Raw genomic sequence first — 18471 nt, forward strand, 5'->3', positions numbered from 1 at the left:
ACATCTCACCTTCTTCTCTGTAATTTCTACAGCCTCCCCACAGATAAAAGAGCTTCCATAGATACTCAAGACAGGTGCACAATGAGTTCCCGATGAAACCTTTTCTGCTTGGCTTTGTAAACAGATTTGACAACAGTTTCCAGGAAACTGCATTTGATGTTTCAAGGTTAGACCTGGCTGTCAAGCATGCTGAGTCATATCCATTGAGTCAGAGAGTGCTATGCTGTAAGAGCATTTGTCTAAGATTAGCTAACATCTTTGCTTTAAGATGAAGAAGTCAGGAGAGTTCTTTAGCAAATGATTCTGAAGAGGTAGAAAAGCTCCCCTTTAGGAAAGGTTGTATTGTTTGCTTTTCTTCAAGGTTCTGCCATTATTGTCTGAGATCAACCACCTGGGAACTAGAAGCTTATAACTCAAATCACATTTTTAATAAACATTATGATGGAAGAAAGTCAAAGATGTAACATGAATAATTTAATTAAGCTTCTGTAGACTCAAAACAAACATATAGGTAAGTGCCAGAAGCCTAAACTTTAAGTTCTCAATACCAAAAAAGCAAAATATCAGCAAGGAAGCCATAGCCTTCTATGTAGATATTCACTAGTGAACTAGTGTCTACTGATATGCTAGAAATGGTGGTCTAGATATGATAAATTGAAACACAATTAGAACCTTAAGGTTACAAGTTAACTGGAACCCACAAAACAAGGTGAATTGGCTTTCATCTTTAAAAGAAGCCATTTATCAAGATTGAGTATACTTCCTCATAGCACAAAAGACTTAAGGGTTCACAATCAAAATAAAAGTACATATGAAACAGAAAAAAAATAGTTATCCTTTCTTAAGCAGTAAATATCTCAACTGATCTTGACGGAAAGAAAACTAAGAACTACGACCATATTTTAAAATCACCACAGACCCTACAAATGAAATAATCAAAATGAAAGTGTAGAATTAGAGTGTTCATAATACAAAGAAATAATAAATGCTTGAGGTGATAAATATCCCATTACCCTGATTTGATTATTATACATTATATGCTTGTATCAAAATATCACATGTACATCACAAATAGGTACAACTATTATGCATCCATAATAATTAATAACAAAAACTAAAAATAACCAGGCCTATGTTTATAATACATTCACACATTTCTCACAAGATAACGTTTTAAATCAAATCATTATTTTCTTTTCTATTAATTATTAAACAGACACAAAACTTTATAGCTACACAATTTAAAATACAGTTTTTCTATGGAAACAGTATACATACTTACGACTTTTTCCAATAATATAAAAAGCTTTGCTAACAAAAACATCACTGAATAAAGATGAATATGGGGCAGAATTATTTCCGCTATCTTTATCTCTAAAATGCTCACCAAAATTCCATAAACTTATTTCCAATTCTAAAAACACCCACTATTCATATAGAATACACTAAATGTTTTTATTAATGTCATAAAACTATATATACTGGCTCCGAAAGAACCTTTAAAAGATTATTTTTACCCGAATAAAATATATTTGGGACAGAGACTAAATATAGATTGCATTTTAAAAAATATATTTATTACTTATTCCTTTTCCCTCTAGTTTCATCAATTTAAATTAAAAGGGATTTATAGAAGGATGAAAAATAATTCGTTTTACTATTAAGGAGTAAGCAAGACACATTTATAATTAGTGATAAGATAACAGTAACCATAAGACACACTGGTCAGGAGATGTTGGAGGCTCAGTCTTACTATCCATAAAGTATATCACTGAAGACTAATGAGGAATTTAAGGAGTTTTAGGCAAGGCTATTGGATTCTTCAAATCATCACTCTCACCTATATAAGTCTATTAACAATCCATTATCCTGGATATTGAGACATTTTGGTGGCCTAAAGTCATCCATTATGATGCATAAAGCTGAACAAAAGGATACACTTGGTTGGGAAATAGATTCTGGTTATGAGTAAAAGCCTCGGGTAGGTGAAGTTTGGAGAAGAGGCAGCATAAGAAAAGAGCTCTGTGACTGATGAAGGAGCCCAAGAAAGGAAAGACAAGGCAACAAAGCAACATTTGGCATCTAGAAGCTCTCCTGTGTATGGCATGCACTGGGTGTGATATATATTGGTCTTAACTTATTACCCCTTCTTGTGTCCACTCTCTTTGCTATGTGTCTTTGAAGTTCCTTTCACTAAAGGCAGGGTGCCCTTTCCTACTCATTGACTTTGGGATTGGCCATATACTAGCAGACATGATGTAAGTGAATTAGCAGCTTTAAATGTGCTTGCATATTCTATTGTCCTTCTGCATGCTCTAGGCATGCTCTATGATTAAAGCATGACCCAGCTAGTTCACAGGTCCTGGGAAGAGGAGAGACATGTGGAGCAGAGGTAAATTCAATCTGCATCTTGCAGCCAAATCCAGACTAGCCAAACCCCAGGAAATCTGCAAATGCATAAGCAAGAATAAATGATTGCTGCCTTAAGCCACTGTTTTGTGATATTTTGTTTTGCAGCCTCGTTAAGGCAACAGCTAACAGATACGCTGATCTGGATACTAGAAATAAGAGAGTAAACAATGCAAAATGCTTGCTCTCAAGGGACTTACAATTTAGTAAATAATATCAATAAGTACCCTGAAAGTAAATGCAGTGAAGGATACTATGAAATACCTAACCTGCAGACTCCGGTGTCCTGGATCAAGAGACATCTAAGCTCAGACCTGAAGAATGAAGCAGAATCAGCGAACTAAAAGGACTAGAGAGAAGGTACAATTTGATAGCACACCAAAGGCAAAGGAAGTAAGATATGCCAAGACCCAGGCATGTGAGAAAGCAGAAGATTTTAAGGTACTTGTGAGCAAATGGAGTGAAGAGTTTGAAGAGGGGACTGTTGAGAGATGAAATGAAAATGATGAACTGCCAAGTAATTATAATTAACGAGTGTAACATATAAGAAGCACAGCAAGAATGGGTGTGAGATTTTAGTTTGGTCAAGTAAGAAGATTATTGGGTCGCTGAGTCACAAGACCACAGTTTCGGTGTATTCATTTTTTTTTTTTTTTGAGACAGTTTTGCTTTTGTTGCCCAGGCTGGAGTGCAATGGCCCAGTCTTTGCTGACTGCAGCCTCTGCCTCCTGGGTTCAAGCAATTCTCCTGTCTCAGCCTCCCAAGTAGCTGGGATTACAGGCGTCTGCCATCATGCCCAGCTAATTTTTGTATTTTTAGTAGACATGGGGTTTCACCATGTTGGTCAGGCTGATCTCGAACTCCTGACCTCTGGCAATCTGCCTGTCTCGACCTCCCAAAGTGCTGGGATTACAGGCATGAGTGGGCCACCAGTGTATTAATTTTTTAGCTCTGTTTTCTTGGATACATCACATTTGAGCTTCTATTATTTTATTGCCATTCAGAAATAATCGAATCCACTTTAAAGTGTTGCAAATATCCATAATAATCTTAATAAATCATACATTTCTATGCAAATGTTATATCTGATAATAAGAATATCCATTTAGCTATAATATTCTTTGGTAATGACTAAAGCCATATAACATTGTAAGTGAATTTCTATTTTCAATTTTTATTATTTATTAAGTTTGTAATATTTTTATTTTAAAAGTAATTTCAAGAGTGTTTATCAGGATATGCACGGTTAAATTTTAAAAACGCAAAAAAGTAGAGCATTACCAATATCCATATTATTCTCTCCAATAAAAATGTTTCTCTTTCTTCTCCAAACATAAACACAATGCTAAATTTTGTGTTAATAATTCTCTTATTTTTCTTTATAATGGTATCTTTTTTGTATGCTTCCTTGAATACTATACTATTTACTTTTGAACATTTTATACTCTTACTGTGTTTATCCTGTTATTGAGAGGTGACAGCGTGTTGGCAGCCCTCACAGCCCTTGCTCGCTCTGGGCGCCTCCTTGGCCTTGGCGCCCACTCTGGCCACGCTTGAGGAGCCCTTCAGCCCACCGGTGCACTGTGGGAGCCCCTTTCTGGGCTTGCCAAAGCCGGAGCCGGCTCCCTCAGCTTGCAGGGAGGTGTGGAGGCAGAGGTGGAGGTGGAAACCGGGGCTGCACACGGCGCTTGCGGGCCAGCGCGAGTTCCGAGTGGGCGTGGGCTCGGTGGGCGCCACACTCGGAGCAGCCAGCCGGCCCGCAAGCCCCGGGCAGTGAGGGGTTTAGCACCTGGGCCATCAGCAGTGCACTCCATTTCTCACCAGGCCTTAGCTGCCTCCCCACGGGGCAGGGCTCGGGACCTGCAGCCCGACATGCCTGAGTCTCCCCCCTCCGCCGTGGGCTCCTGTGCGGCCTAAGCCTCCCTGACTAGCGCCGCCCCCTTCTCCACAGTGCCTGGTCCCATCGACTGCCGAAGGGTTGAGGAGTGCGGGCCAATGGCGTGGGACTGGCAGGCAGCTCCACCTGCGGCCCCTGTGCGAGATCCACTGGGTGAGGCCACCTGGGCTCCTGAGTCTAGTGGGGACTTGGAGAAACTTTGTGTCTAGCTAAGGGATTGTGAGTGCACCAATCAGCACACTGTGTCTAGCTCAGGGTTTGTGGATGCACCAATCGGCACTCTGTATCTAACTAATCTGGTGAGGACTTGGAGAATTTTTATGTCTAACTAAGGGATTGTGAATACACCAATCAGCACTCTGTATCTGGCTCAAGGTTTGTGAACACACCAATCAGCACCCTGTGTCTAGCTAATCTAGTGGGGACGTGGAGAACTTTTGTGTCTAGCTCAGGGATTGCAAACGTGCCAATCAGCACCCTGTCAAAACGGACCAATCAGCTCTCTGTAAAACAGACCAATCGGTGCTCTGTAAAATGGGCCAATCAGCAGGATGTGGGTGGGGCCAGATAAGAGGATAAAAGCAGGCTGCCCTAGCCAGCAGTGGCAGTCTGTTGGGGTCCCTTTCTGCAGTGTGGTAGCTTTGTTTTTTTGCTCTTTGCAATGAATCTTGCTCCTGCTCGGTCTTTGGGTCCACACTGCTTTTATGAGTTGTAACACTCACCGCGAAGGTCTACAGCTTCGCTCCTGCAGCCAGCGAGACCACGAACCCACCGGGAGGAACAAACAACTCCAGGCGTGCCGCCTTAAGAGCTGTAACACTCACCGCGAAGGTCTGCAGCTTCACTCCTGAGCCAGCGAGACCACGAACCCACCAGAAGGAAGAAACTCTGAACACATCCGAACATGAGAAGGAACAAACTCCAGACACGCTGCCTTTAAGAACTGTAACACTCACCACGAGGGTCTGCGGCTTTATTCTTGAAGTCAGTGAGACCAAGAACCCACCAATTGCGGACATATTATGACTTGCATTTTCACTCAAGATTGGTTTGGGAGCATCAGCCACACTGCTACATGTAGAATATTCAGTAAAGGCTCCAGTATGTTTGCTATTACACTCAGGGATGCCAGGAATGTTCTTGTCCATCTGTTCTGGTATACATATGCAGGGTGTCTTGAGACTGCTCCACGGAGTGCTACACCTAGGTCACAAATTATGTGCATTTTCAAACCCACTAGGAATACTATTTTTTTTCCTGAAAAGGTTTACCATCAACAGTACATAAGAGTTTATACTGGTTCCTTCTTTGCTTGCACTTGGTATTGTGCATTTTAATTTTGCAAGTCATCCTGCACCCATCCTTCCTTTCTGTCTCTTCTTTCCTTCTTCCTTCCTTCCTTATCTACACTCCATTACTGACGTAGAAACTGAAAGATGTCTATAGATAAATTTTCTAGGGTGAAGAGTGGAGGCAGGGGATTTGAAGGAGCTGGAGATGCTTTTCCGGCTTTTTAACACAGGCATTCTTACTTCAAGCTCCATAGTGAGACTATTGTCAGCTTGACAACTCTTACAGAATTTTTTTCAGACTGCTTTAGCATCATTGATTGCAGAATAGCATTTAAAAGGTGACCTCCTGAAACAGTCAGCGGTCAATGTCGAATGCTTTAGAGGTCATAGCTTCTGTTTTGAGAGTCTGCACCAACCATGTTTTGGAAGGTAAGCAAATTGGTGAAATCTTTTACTAACCGACTGCAGCTGACTCCACTGTTTCCATGGAAACCTATCTCAGGCAAGGTATTCCAAAGGTTCTTTATTTAAGAAATATCAAATAGCCCCAGGGAGTCACTAGTCATGTCAGACCACTATAACCACAATAGCGAAGATTATCCGCTGCCCGTCAGAAGGGGATAATCCTTCCTTTGGTTTCATGACTTTCTGACACCTCTTGAGAGCAATAAAATTCCATCCCGAAGCTTTCTGTTCATTTTTCTTTCTTGAAGCTAATAGAGTATTCAGAGTACAAAGCAGGAGGAAATCAGGGCTGGAGGATGCAGGCATTCTGCCTATAGTGCCTCTGTTTACTTATGTGAGCTGTCTGGAAATATTAAACACAAAGATTCAGAAGGCTTAGTTTTTAATCACTCCTGCTTACTGCTTATAGTAATACTTGAGTGTTGGGTTCTTCCTTTTTAGAATAACAGGATTGAACTGGATTATCTCAAAGGATCTTCAAGTTACCAACTGAAAAATATGATGCTATGTTCTATCTGACAATAAGACTTTTTATATAAACTGATATCCCTTAGAGGGTAATCAACAAGAGCAAAGCTGAAGTTCTAAGAATCTAGTTAGCACTGCACTAGGTTGCTGTGCATTGTATAACATTTTCATTTTGAAACAACCTAAGGATATATTTTTATCCTGCATAGACCACTTTGTTGGGATTTAGAAGGATTAGCTTTCTAATTTTACATTAAAAACAAACAAAAAAAACTGTAACTCTTGGGCTGGGCATGGTGGCTCATGCCCATAATCCCAGCACTTTGGGAGGCTGAAGTAGGTGGATCACCTGAGGTCAGGAGTTCGAGACCATCCTGGCCAACATAGTGAAACCCCATCTCTACTAAAAATACAAAAAATTAGCTGGGTGTGGTGGCAGGTGCCTGTAATCCCAGCTACTTGGGAGGTTGAGGCAGGAGAATCACTTGACCCCGGGAGGCGGAGGTTGCAGTGAGCTGAGATCGTGCCATTGCACTCCAGCCTGAGCTACAAGAGCGAAACTCCACGAGGCGACTGGATCACGAGGTCAGGAGATCGAGACCATCCTGACTAACATGGTGAAACCCCGTCTCTACTAAAAATACAAACAATTAGCCAGGCGCGGTGGTGGGCGCGTGTAGTCCCAGCTACTCAGGAGGCTGAGGCAGGAGAATGGCGTGAACCCGGGAGGCAGAGCTTGCAGTGAGCCGAGATCGTGCCCCTGCACTCCAGCCTGGGCAACAGAGCAAGACTCCATCTCAAAAACAAAACAAAACAAAAAAACAAGTAACTCTTTTTAGTGCTAATCACTGCATATTCATCATTTCCTTTGGCAAACGTAAGAAAGAAAGCACCAGCACGTCTAACTTTGCATAGCAGGAAATGACATTAAATCTGAACTCTGCTCATTTGTTCTCCATAACATCCCTGACTTCTGCCTTGGGCCTCCCTATAGTAAAGTAATGTTATCCAGTAGATAAAAGGGTGTGTTCCTGGGATCTGACAACCTGGTTTCCATTCCTGAATCTGTCCCTTCTGGGCTCTTTGAACTTGGGCAACTTCCGTATTCTCTCTGACCTCAGTTTCCACATATATGACATAGAAATAAAAATAGTACCTCCATCATAGAGTTGTAAAACATAAGTAAACTAATAGTTATAAAGCATTCAGTAGTGCCTGACTACAATAAGCACTCAATAGATATTAACTATTATCACTTAATCGTTTCAGAAGCATTCCTTAGGGTACCATTTAGTGCTCTAAAGTGCTTATTTACTTGATAATAGTCTAGTTGCCCAAATGTGTTTTGCCTCCAAAGTAAGCAGTTCAGTGTTTACCTAATTGCCTAATGGACTCTAACATATTTTAATTTGTTTGGTTAATAATAAAACCCTATAAGAAGGCATTATTCTTATCATTTAAAAAGTTATTAGAAAAAATTAATGCATATATTGAATGTGGAAAGCTTATTAAATTCACTTCTTTGAAAATATGCTCAACTTATTAACATTTATGTTAGTTATTATTTTAAAAAGCAGTAAAAAAACTTTCCTATGCTTTTTCAAACAAACTTTTTTTAGTCTATCTGGAGTCAAACAGCTTTTTGATATATCAGTAAAATTCAGACATCTAGATCTTTCTATGTTAGTTTTCAAGTAAATTCAATTTTACAAGACATTCTCATCATTTTTTCTTCATTCTCTCCCTCATTCTTTGTGGTTTTACCCCTTTTAAATTCTTCAATAAACAAAGCTAACTAAAATTGTTCAAAGGTGACTTCAGCTATCTAGACCTTTGGTAACTAAAAGTGTTAGGGACCCAAAGGAGAATTTTCTTCCATTAAGCCACTTACCACAAGAATATTTGTGTATTTATATATTTAAATTTATCTGTTTGATTTTGAACCTATTTTATAAATAGATGAAACGTGCTATTTTATCTAACAATAAATTTGCTACGTAAAGTTTAAAAAACTTTTTGCAAAGTGAATTGTTAGTGTCATCAATTTTTTTTCTACAATACATAATGAATTTCTTTTAAGCAAATCCCATTCGGACTTTTCCATCTCCAATAGGGGCAACATCAGGCCAACTGCAGCAGGAATGCAGCAAGATATTTGGAAGCCTTTCTACGTTGTTGTGACTGGCAAGCTGTAGGATGCTTTACTAAGGCAGAAAATTCTTTCTCTGAAGTTTTTAGGAACAGGATGAGTAACTTCTCTGGGAACACTGCCATCCTGAAATCTGAAGGACTGGAATTTCCAGATTATTTAATACAGTTCCATGTTATCACATGCTTATCAAACTTTGCCTTCATTGATGGCCTGCCTCTTACAAAAGAGTGAAGTAATCAAAATGTGCTTTGCTTGCCTTTTTCTACAATGTATTGTTACTCATAATATTACCTGAATTCTTACAGGACAGCTGGTGCTCTCATCTTCCAAAAACTTATGAGCTGTCTGTCCACTGTGGGAAAAATTAAGTGAACTAGCATCACTGTTTGTAGCATTCTCTAGTATACAAATACTTATGGAATGACATTTAGTTCTCACAGCACAACTCTTCGAGAAAGATATTCTTCTCCCAACTTCGCAAAGGAGGGTCAGAGGTGACAAGCTTTTTCAAAGCAGAATAGCTGATTCCGAATTCAGTGCTCTTTCCAACAAGCTACATTTTTCTCTATTGTCTGATAACCCCTAAAAATTAATCACAAATATGTCTAATTGGAATTTTTCAGGGACTGTGGCAAAACAGGTGGGGAAATTGTTTTAGAGTTGGGAAAGAGGAGACACTTTTCCCAGCTCTCTTCAAATTGTGATAAGTAGTCAGGTTCATAGTCTGACCATGCCTGAGTCCCAAATTTCAGGGTTTTTTTTTGTTTTTTGTTTTTAATAATGGCATTTGTCCTTAGGTGATTCAGTTGCATGGCAATCTGAATCTTGTAGAAAAACAGCACTATTCTTAACTCAGTATGTTTCTCCCACAGTCAATTTATGCATGACCAAAATAGATCATCTCTTAAGTTTTATTACTCATTTAATCCAAAAATGTTAAGAAACATCAGGAAATCAAGAGTGAGACTATCCTACTTAGACCTAATGGTTACTTTCAAATTTTTCTTTGGTATCATTGTCAGCACTTGTAAAGAAACATAAACACTTTAAATTAATGTTATAAAAATGAGTGCCTAGAGAAAACTTTCATCAACTGTTTAGTCATGCTTGTATGTTTACCTGATGATTCAAAAGCTTGATTATTCTGGAATGAAACTTCATCACTATCTATCAATATACACTTGGGCAAATTTACAGATATAACAAATTAGCATTTGTTAAAGTACATATTTTAGCTTAGAATTCATAATGAATATTTAAAATACTTCAAATTACAAATGAATGTATATTAAAGGATGTGTCATTTATTTATTAGCTATCATTATTAAGTGATGCAATGCATATTGAGTGTTTTGCCAGGAATCTGACACATAAGTAAGAATCTAATAAAAGACATTCTTGTAAATCTAAAGAGCATGACTTGATTTTATGTTCCTTTTTATTTTACATTTTATGCAGCTCTCCTCATGATAATTTGTTCCATTACTAATTTTTATTTACTTATTTTTTGAGATGGAGTCTCACTCTCTCACCCAGGCTGGAGTGCAGTGGCACGATCTTGGTTCACTGCAACCTCCGCCTCCTGGGTTCAAGAGATTCTCGTGCTTCAGCCTCCCAAGTAGCTGGGATTACAGCCATGAAGCCACTGTGTCTAATTTAAAAATTAGTGAATTTTTAAAAAGAAATTTTTTAACAGTAAAACAACTGTAAGTTAAAATATTTATATCAATTTGTATTGCAATAATGTTAAAATAAGGTTACTATCCATTTTACTCTCAGATCTTATGGATATCTATTGCAACTCTTTTGTAGAATCTGCATATTAATCTTGATTTTCTTCAACATTAAAAAAGATTTGTTAATCTTTCCACAAGAACATGAGGATGAATGGGGTGAATGAAATCCTTTGCCTATTTAGCACAGGATTCAAACAATAAAAATTATATCAAAAAATAATTCTGATTATAATTCTTCATGTACATTTACCTCCATAATTAGATTATGTGCTATTTGAAGGCAAAGATTTGATTTTAGTAATTTTTACATCATCTAATTATTCTTTCATTTAATAATTATTTATTACAAATTTTTCATGTACTCAGTACAGTGCTAGCCCCAACCATACCAGAACCCATGCATTTATTTCCATCTTACCACTGCCACGAGGATCCTAGCCATCAATACTGCTTGCCTGGACTCCTACCACAGCCTCCTAACTGTTCTTATTTTAACTTGTTCCCCTCTATAATACATTCTCCACAGAGGCCAAAGTGATTTCTTTAATTACATAAATACTCAAATGGTTCTGATGTCATTTAAAATAAAATCTAAACATCCTGCATTACAAATCCATGCATTAGATGGCCCTATCTTCTTCCTGGATCTCATATAACATACTACCTCTTGCCCACTACCTTCAAATCTTCAGACCTTTCGTCCTTCCTTCTTTCTTCTTCCCCTGGCATTCAGATATTAGCTTGAACATTCCCCTTTCTGATCATCCATCTAAAGTAATCACCCTGTTACTCTTCATCACTCTACTCTGCTTTTAATTCTGTACGTAGCACCCATTGGTATCTGGTATTTCTCTCCCTACTCAAGAATGGAATTTCCAGAGACCATCTTGTCTATATGTGAGATTGCATCTTTGTCTATCTTACTCACCAGTGTATGATCAGCAGCCATAACATAGTAGACATTGAACAAACAGGTGCTGAATGAATGGAAGGAGAGGCTACAAACCACAATACCAGCAACAATGGTAATTCACATTTCTTATCTACAAAGAGTTTTCCAGTCAAATAGGAGAAAAAGGAAAGTAACAGAAAATAACACTTGATTCCATGATAGAAGTACACACAGGATGCCAGGAAAAAAGAGAGTCTTTTATTTCTGTGAATAGGGAATCATATTGAAGGGAGAAATGAAAAGATTTAATTTGTAAGATAAAGTAAAAGAAGGAATCCAGAATGATTCTTACGTTGCTGATTTTGGGGACCCATTGACAAAAGTATCATTTCCCAGTACAGAGATAACATGAACACAACCTGCCATAAGAAAATGTACATTCTATTTGGATGTGTTATGTTAGATACCTATAACCCAAGCTGTAATGTCTAGTGATCAGCCAGGTAGAGGCATCTGGAACTCAGGAGAAAAATCTGAATAGATATTTATACTACTATATATAGGATAGAAAGTACTTTACTGCTCATTCTCACATCCGTTATCTATTTGCAAATTAAAACAACTTTTTAAGGTAAGTGATATTATTTCCATAGTCAAATGAGTTATTCAGGAATAAGGCACAGAAGCAATAAGAGAGATAGAATTCAAATATTCTATTTTTTGTCCAGTGTTTTCTTCTCTATTTTTGTAAACTTCAAATATTAGGAATACAATAATGTATTGCAGAAAGAAAAATGTGTTTTTGATGGAATGGTGACAATGACAAAGAAATATGTGCTTTCCTGTTTTTTAAAACTTTCTTGTATTTCACACTGAAAGTGGAAAGCTTTGGTTAATTTATGGCCATCTTTAGCAGGAGATACTCCAATCAGATGCTGATTCATCAATTTTCTCATTTTCCTTTCATGTTAGAAATCCATTTCATTAACTTCTTGGGTGAGAGAGAGAGAGAAAGAGAAATGCTAAGTGGCAAAGAGTGAGAGAAATAACCACCGAAGTTATTTGAGCGGTTAAAGCATTAAACATACCGAAGGAAGAAAAATAATATAGTTTTAGATTATTCTTAATCACTTTTGTCAAAAAGATCTCAATGAAATAAATCCATGTAGGACTATTTAACAAGAATATCACCAGCCCTTAAAAACTGATTGCATTTAACCTATAAAAGGAACCTGAAGGATAATTGCAGTGGATTTTGAAGAGTGGTCATTGAGTCCAGTTAGAGTGAACAGAAGATAACACTGGAGAAGGCATTTCACTTTGTTTGCTCTAAAGTAGAAAGTGTACTTGATGTACATCCAAAGAGGTATCTAATTGGTTATTATGAAATGGGGGACACAGTCAATAAGAATGACAAATATTTATGATATTGAACAGGAGTGGAGTGGAAAACTACATTCATGGCACTGAGCCCTTTGACCATATTACCAAGAATATCTGCTTTGAGAAGGATTTTAAAACATTATAACTAAAGAAAATATTTAGAGAAAGTACTTTAAGTATAAATTTGGATTAAACAATCTTTTGTGCATTTCTTTTCATACTTTTATTTCAACATGTACTACTCTATTATAAAGTAACAAATATACGAAGCATAGAAAACATTAAATAAATTGGTGCAAAACTAATGGTGGTTTTGCCACTAAACACAACAGCAAAAAAACACAATTACTTTTGCACCAAACTAATATTATCTCTTCTCACTTAAATCATGCGTGTTTTTTCCTCTATTACAAATTCAAGACACCCTGAAGTTTAAGGCATTTAGTTCTGAAGACAGAAATTCTGGAATTTAAATTCTGTTATTTACTACAGAGACTTGTGTAATTTTGCTTAAATTACTCATTTTTTTCTAAGACTGTATTGCCTTTAAATCTAGTGAGGATAATAAAAATACCTACCTCATAGCACTAATGTACAAAGTAAATGGGATTATACATAAAATACTTAGCACAGTGCTTGGCATATACTAATTGGTCATTAAATTATACAATGTTTCATTGTAAGTTTATACTCACATTTATTTAACCAATCCACATTTATCACCCCTGAAATTGCTTCCAAATTTTTCCACTCTTATCAATGCTACAACAAGCTTTCCTATCTCAAAATCTTTATTATTTCTTTTCTTCCTTATATACTCTTAAGAGTAAAAGAAATTTCTAGTTAATATGCATGCCCATTTTAGAGCTTTCAGTCACTTACATTTGGTTCAGGAAAGAAAAAACAAGATAAAATAAAGGTGCCTCAGTGGTACAAAGATACGTGTCTGAGAAAACTGTAACTTCACAATGAGGGTGGGAGTTAGGAGAAAAAAATAAAATTACAAAATCATGCCCTTAACTGATGCAACTTCAATTAAAATGAACAATGTAAATTGCATGTAGGTGACTGGATTAAGAAAAGCCACGTATAATAGGTCAAAGGCTAAGCATTTCAGAACATTCCAGGCTTGCAATAGCATCCTGAAATAATTAATCCTGCCACCAGTTCTCTTAAGAGAATACTGACAGGCATTATCCGATGAAGAGACAAAGAATATAAACATAAAAAATGTCAGTACCAAAAGTGATGGGTGTCCAGGAATTTTGTTAAATCTACATATAGAACATAACGTTACACACTTATGTGTCACTAGAAGAAAAAATAACACAGACTATAACATATCTTTTAAAGGACTGAGACTTCAAAAATAATGGATCAGTTTATTTCTAAAGAAAATTGTGCATAAATCCGATATAAAAATTAAATCTAGCAGTATGTCAGCTGTGTTTGACTCAGCAAGAGAAGGTACAGAGGCTTAGTGAAGAGCTGTGGACAGTCAGTAGCCAGAAAACAGTCCAGGGATTGGGGCTACATCCTCTTGAATCACATACACTCCTCCATGTTATAATGTATCTACCCCAAAACTGTAAAGTAATCTTGCCATGGAAAATTCCAAAGCCCACAGAAGGAAGAAATTATAACTATAGAAAACTCACTATCTCAGAAGCATAGCAGTGCATGAAATTATCTATGCAAAGGTCTGAAGCATAATGCACGATTCCCTTTGCTCCACATCTGGGTAAAAATTGCAAAATTTTCAACACAAGAAAAACTAAAAACAAAGATAAACTAATGAAAAACCTCTACAATTAAAGATGTATTTCTACATCCTTAATCTGAGATATTGTATGCAGTTTTTTTTCTTTAGGTAAAAGATATTGCAACATTTTAGGAAGTGCCCTGTTAAGCTAGTTTATAAGATACAAGAAGGGTAATGAAAAACATATAATTCAGGGTTTACTGAGCCAATAAATGGAGGAAAAAAATAAATCAAAGTATTCCCTTGATTTTTCTATAAGATGCCCTGAGATGGAGTTAGGAAATCAACTAAGTGGATATGGGTAAGTGAATGTGGGATAGATCTAAAATAGAGGCCACAAATTATCCCATGTAGCTAGAAGGAATTGTTTATTAAAAGCCTCTTAACTATCTCCTGCATATTACATTATTTCAATCAATCCTCTCAACCACTCTCTGAGGATACTATATTCCTCCTTTAGAAGGAATCTTGGGTATCTTGTTCAACATCACACAGCTGGTAGGAGGAAGAGCTGAGATTCAAATTTAGGAATTCTGCATGATTCCAAAGTCTGTTATTTTGAACACTCTGCTAGCGAACTTTTGGTTAGCAATAGCAACTCAATGCCAGAATAGGGAAGGATCACAGAACCTGGCTCCCTAAACCTGCTGTGTAAATTTTATATTTATATCTGATATCAAAATAGGTAATATAGCCTTGATATAGGAGAACTGCATCACTGAATTTCCAGCTTGATTATAAGGCTTCCTAACCCCGCTAAAGAAACTACAGGAGAGACTTAGATATTAGTAGCTCAAATTGATCTGTACTCTGCTATGCAAACAAAATTAATTAATGCCATTAAAAAGCTAGGATCTAGGACATATATGAAAATGCAAATAATTAACATGAGATATATAAAAACAAAGATAAGGACTCGGTGAAGACACTTTAAAAATTAATGATAAGAACAAAAATGTGAAGTGTGATGAGTGGGAGTAAAAGGGATACTGAGAAAAGACCATGCGGTTGCCAAGGAGACAGCAAACCATCTTGTGCATGACCTAGCTAGGAGAAATATTTATAAGAGAGAAAATGATTTTGAGACAGTTATAAGGATAATTACATTCTAAGGCAGCATATGCGACAAGAAGACATACCAGAATATTTGATTTTTGAATACTTGGTAACAAAGAAATGTTAGGGAAAATAGAAAAATATTTAAGAATGCCAAGGTTGAAGAACTGTCTGTGTAAAGAAAGGACTACCAGAGAACAATCAATGTATTTTCACCACAAGGCACTGGGGAATAATTATCTACTAAACAATGGAGAGTGACTTTGCTTGTGTCATTGAAGATCAGCTTTCAGAAATACAACTTGATCATAATAAAATTACTTTAAGTCCTGAGTGATTTACTTTTTGGTTTGCAAGACTAGATTTGCAGAATCAATTTGTTTCTACCTATCATTGAACACATTCTACATGCAGTTTGGGTGTCAGCCACCAGGCAATTGGTGATGTTGTATTTATAAAGCAAGACCCAATCACTAACATTACTGTCATAACAGTTAAGTGAAGATATGAACAAACCACACCATACTAAAAAACCCATATTTTTATATAGAAACTTAACTGTGAATTTGGTTTATCTTTGCATATTACATAGCACCTAGAACCTTGTATATACTAATGGCTTTTCGAATTTCATTGAACAAAGCATTAATACAAATTACTAATCATTATGAATGTCAATCAAGCGCAGGCACCTTCAGAACAAGATTTAAAGAAATAAAAATTGTGAAGAACAGTTAGGATTTTTATGTATGACTTATTTGATGTTGGTGACAATTTCTCAATTTTTACTGGAGCAAAGATTAATCATTCCTCTCAGTTATTCTTCAGATAATGAGAATATTTCAGTATCTACACAGCTCAGTAATTCCTTGAAAAAATGATAAAATTTATGTGGTACAGTTTAAATGAAAATATTTTTGATGGTATCACCTTTGACACAAAGCTAACGTCTCATCAACCTGTGTGAACATAAAAATTGCTTTCTGTTTGATTTGACTATATTGGTAAATGTTAGAACTTGCAAAATATTATGTACAAGTGACTAGGCACTCCAATAGAACACGCTGTATTCCTCAGAAAGAATCATAAGAATCTAAATTTTGAAAGAATAAGCAGAAATTCAGTTGATCAAAAAAGAGACTTACATTAAAGTATCAGTATGCATAAAGGAAAATGAATTTCTTGATAATAATATCCAATTCACACTTTGACAATTGCAAACTTTACACTTGGTCCCCAAATACCATTGTTATTTATATTCTCACACTGAAGATAGTATTACAGCTGGTTTATTTCCATCTTTAGGAGCTGCCATGGAATTCATTGTTAAACTTGGTACTCAAAATGCCTCATGAAAAGGTCAGGCCGGGCGCGGTGGCTCACGCCTATAATCCCAGCACTTTGGGAGGCTGAGGTGGGCGGATTACCTGAGGTTGGGCTTTCGAGACCAGCGTGGCCAACATGGTGAAACCCCGTCTCTACTAAAAATACAAAAAAGTCAGCCAGGCCTGGTGGCGGGTGCCTGTAATCCCAGCTACTGGGGAGGCTGAGGCAGAAGAATTGCTTGAACCCGGGAGGTGGAGGTTGCAGTGAGCCAAGATCGCACCATTGCACTCCAGCCTGGGTGACGGAGCAAGACTCTGTCAAATAAATAAATAAATAAATAAAATAAAATAAAATAAAATAAAAGTTCAAGCCCTAGGTCTTTAAGATCTTCACAAGCAAAAAGCATTCCTTGCAAAAGAGCCACACTTAATTGATTATAATAATGGTGTCCCCTTTTTCCACCAACATTTTTTCTTACATAGTACAATGTTTACTTTGTCCCTTAAGAGGACAAACTTGAATTAAATTACATGTCAATCAACATAAACATTAGTCACTGCTTTTTGTCAGATCAACTTATTAACAAAAACTGCTATTACATATAATGCATTTCTCCTTTTTTATGGCCTTGTTGTGGAGGTTCTTTTGTAAATTCTTACTTATAGCATTGATTGGGTTTACCTAAAAAAGTATATTTTGAATTAAATTGATGATTAGAAGCCATTGTCCACCTACTTCATTACCTCAATTTATAGCAGTATGAGGAATATTATTTTGACTTTTTGTGAAAACCTTTTCTAAAGAGTGTGTAACAAATAATGACAAAAGGCTTACAATATAGATTTTTTTTAATGCAGGTTGGTCAAGATCTCAAATGAATGAAATTTTAGTTTGATCTAAATAATTTTAAAATCTCATTTTTTATGAGTTTATAAAACAAAATTTATGCATATATCCTTTTTTTTTTTTTTTTTTTTTTTTTGAGATGGAGTCTCGCTCTTTCACCCAGGCTGGAGTGCAGTGGCGCGATCTCGGCTCACTGCAGGCTCCGCCCCCCGGGGTTCACGCCATTCTCCTGCCTCAGCCTCCCGCGTAGCTGGGACTACAGGCGCCTGCCACCTCGCCCGGCTAATTTTTTGTATTTTTAGTAGAGACGGGGTTTCACTGTGTTAGCCAGGATGGTCTCGATCTCCTGACCTTGTGATCCACCCGCCTCGGCCTCCCAAAGTGCTGGGATTACAGGCGTGAGCCACCGCGCCCGGCCTCATATATCCTATTACTCTTAAAATAAAAACAAATTCCTTGAGTTTTTAAGCTTGCAAATGTTCTGAATTTTTCATATGAAGAGTCAAATAAAAACATGATATACAAATATGTTGATCACTGCCAAAGGTATTAGCGTTGTGGTATACTTTACTGCTTTAATGTAAAGAATAATAGATCTTTAAATGTACAATATGTTTTGGAATATAGCACAGTTAAAATGGCAATAGGTTCGTGGGAGCAGTATATGTGACTAGAAAACTTCTGGTACTCTTCTGTATGTCAAACTACATTTATCTCTCCATTTCTCAATCCTATTAATTAAAAAACAAAGACTCATTCAGAGTAGCACAAAAATCGCTGCAAATGA

This window comes from Nomascus leucogenys, chromosome 22a, assembly GCF_006542625.1.
Source record: "Nomascus leucogenys isolate Asia chromosome 22a, Asia_NLE_v1, whole genome shotgun sequence".
Lineage (NCBI taxonomy): Eukaryota > Metazoa > Chordata > Mammalia > Primates > Hylobatidae > Nomascus > Nomascus leucogenys.